This window comes from Pan troglodytes, chromosome 23 (assembly GCF_028858775.2).
Source record: "Pan troglodytes isolate AG18354 chromosome 23, NHGRI_mPanTro3-v2.0_pri, whole genome shotgun sequence".
Classification (NCBI taxonomy): Eukaryota; Metazoa; Chordata; class Mammalia; order Primates; family Hominidae; genus Pan; species Pan troglodytes.
The window spans coordinates 39,797,680-39,800,822 of NC_086016.1; the positions used below are offsets into that span (position 1 = coordinate 39,797,680).

Sequence of the window (3,143 nt, forward strand, 5' to 3'; positions counted from 1 at the left end):
ACACAGACATGAAGGGACACGCCCTGTCCCTGCGCTCACCCTGCAAGGGCAAGGGGAGAGACAGCAACACCAGGGAGAGCTGACACAACTGACCCGGTGCAACTAACTCGGCCAGAGGAGCCAGGGAAGGCTGCACAGGACAGGTGACGCCTGTACCGAGGCTTCAAAGATAAATAGGTGTAATCGGGGGACCAAAGGAGAGAGGGTGCTCCAGGCTGGGGAAGCAGAGCCTGCCAAGACTCTGTAAAAAACTCATGCTGGGCACACCCACGTCCACAGCATGTAAACAGAGCCATATATGCACTCATGAACACCTGTGCTCACAGCTGCCCCATTCTATACACTCCTGCTCACATACACAGCCCATGTGCATGCCTGTATATGCCCCCCACGTGCACAGCAGACCGCCTGCCGGTTACCTTATGTCTCTCAATCTCTCTGGGCCTCAGTTCGCTCACCTCTTACATGTGGAAAATGACAGGGACATGGTGAGTGTTATATTATGAGACAGTACCTGTGGAGCACTAAGGGCAATGTCCAGTAAATGTTCGCTGTATATCCTTTGGTCGTTCATAAGCATGACGATTGGGCTTTCATGCTCATGCATGAGATGGGCCTCCCTTCAGTCTTGTTACAGGCCGGCTCTGTGGCTCATGCCTGTAATCCCAGCACTTTGGGAGTCCAAGGTGGGAGGATTGCTTGAGGCCAGGAGTTCAAGACCGGCCTGGGCAACACCATGAGATCTCATTTGTAGAAAATGTTTGTTGTTTGTTTGTTTGTTTGTTTTTAATTAGATGGGTGCAGTGGTGTAGCTGTGGTCTCAGCTACTAGAAAGGCTGAGGTGAGGCCAGGCGCGGTGGCTCACGCCTGTAATCCCAGCACTTTGGGAGGCCAAGGTGGGCGAATGACAAGGTCAGGAGTTTGAGACCAGCCTGGCCAACATGGTGAAACCCCACCTCTACTAAAAATACAAAAAATTAGCCGTGCGTGGTGGTGGGCACGTGTAATCCCAGCTACTAGGGAAGCTGAGGCAGGAGAATCACTTGAACTCAGGTATAGTGTCTCACGCCTGTAATCCCAGCACTTTGGGATGCTGAGGTGGGCGGGTCGCTTGAGCCCAGGAGTTTGAGACTAGCCTGGGCAACATGGCAAAACCCAGTCTCTACAAAAAAAAATTACAGTCCCAGTCCCAGTCCCTCTCCCTCTCCCTCTCCCTCTCGGCCTCCCTCTTCCTCTCCCTCTTGGCCTCCCTCTCCCTCTCGGTCTCCCTCTCCCTCTCGGCCTCCCTCTCCCTCTCGGCCCCCCTCTCCCTCTCTTTCCACGGTCTCCCTCTGATGCTGAGCCGAAGCTGGACTGTGCTGCTGCCATCTTGGCTCACTGCAACCTCCCTGCCTGATTCTCCTGCCTCAGCCTGCCGAGTGCCTGCAATTGCAGGCGTGCGCCGCCACGCCTGACTGGTTTTCGTATTTTTTTGGTGGAGACGGGGTTTCGCTGTGTTGGCCGGGCTGGTCTCCAGCTCCTAACCGCGAGTGATCCGCCAGCCTCGGCCTCCCGAGGTGCCGGGATTGCAGACGGAGTCTCGTTCACTCAGTGCTCAATGGTGCCCAGGCTGGAGTGCAGTGGCGTGATCTCGGCTCACTACAACCTCCAACTCCCAGCCGCCTGCCTTGGCCTCCCAAAGTGCCGAGAGTGCAGCCTCTGTCTGGGACCTGAGGAGCCCCTCTGCCTGGCTGCCCAGTCTGGAAAGTGAGGAGCGTCTCTGCCTGGCCGCCATCCCATCTGGGAAGTGAGGAGCGCCTCTTCCCGGCCGCCATCATCTAGGAAGTGAGGAGCGTCTCTGCCCCAATGCCCCATCTGGGATGTGGGGAGCGCCTCTGCCCGGCCACAACCCCGTCTGGGAGGTGAGGAGCGTCTCTGCCCAGCCGCCCCGTCTGAGAAGTGAGGAGCGTCTCCGCCCGGCAGCCACCCCGTCCGGGAGGGAGGTGGGGGTCAGCCCCCGGCCCGGCCAGCCGCCCCGTCCGGGAGGGAGGTGGGGGCGTCAGCCCCACGCCCGGCCAGCCGCCCCGTCCGGGAGGGAGGTGGGGGGGTCAGCCCCCCGCCCGGCCAGCCGCCCCGTCCGGGAGGTGAGGGGCGCCTCTGCCCAGCCGCCCCTACTGGGAAATGATGAGCCCCTCTGCCCGGCCACCACCCCGTCTGGGAGGTGTACCCAACAGTTCATTGAGAACGGGCCATGATGACAATGGCGGTTTTGTGGAATAGAAAGGGGGGAAAGGTGGGGAAAAGATTGAGAAATCGGATGGTTGCTGTGTCTGTGTAGAAAGAAGTAGACAGGGGAGACTTTTCATTTTGCTCTGTACTAAGAAAAATTCTTCTGCCTTGGGATCCTGTTGATCTATAACCTTACCCCCAACCCTGTGCTCTCTGAAACGTGCTGTGTCCACTCAGGGTTAAATGGATTAAGGGCGGTGCAAGATGTGCTTTGTTAAACAGATACTTGAAGGCAGCATGCTGGTTAAGAGTCATCACCACTCCCTAATCTCAAGTACCCAGGGACACAAACACTGCGGAAGGCCGCAGGGTCCTCTGCCTAGGAAAACCAGAGACCTTTGTTCACTTGTTTATCTGCTGACCTTCCCTCCACTATTGTCCTATGACCCTGCCAAATCCCCCTCTGCGAGAAACACCCAAGAATGATCAATTAAAAAAAAAAAAATTACAAAAATTAGCCAGGCATGGTGGCTTGTAGTCCCAGCTACTCGGGAGGCTGAGGTGGGAGGATCACCTGAATCAGGGGAGGTTGAGGCTGTGGCGAGCTATGACTGCACCACTGCACTCCAGCCTGGGAGACACAGTGAGACCCTGTCTCAAAAAAAGAAAAAAAGTTTTTGGCCTGCCGGGTGTGGTGGCTCACACCTGTAATCCCAGCACTTTGGGAGGCTGAGGCGGGCGGATCACCTGAGGTCAGGAGTTCGAGACCACTCTGGCCAACATAGTGAAACCCCATCTCTACTAAAAATACAAAAAATTAGCTGGGCATGGTGGCGGTGGCGGGCGCCTGTAGTCCCAGCTACTCGGGAGGCTGAGGCAGGAGAATCGCTTGAACAAGGGAAGCAGAGGTTGCAGTGAGCCGAGATCGTGCCATT

General features: G+C 56.9%; 1 non-coding gene across 1 annotated transcript; it reads left to right on the forward strand.

The window, feature by feature from the left end:
- Positions 1-557: 557 nt before the first annotated feature.
- LOC112206824 (small nucleolar RNA U13) lies at positions 558-665 on the forward strand. The gene has a single exon (XR_002941293.1). It is a non-coding gene; the product is annotated as a small nucleolar RNA U13 (small nucleolar RNA).
- Positions 666-3,143: the final 2,478 nt, after the last annotated feature.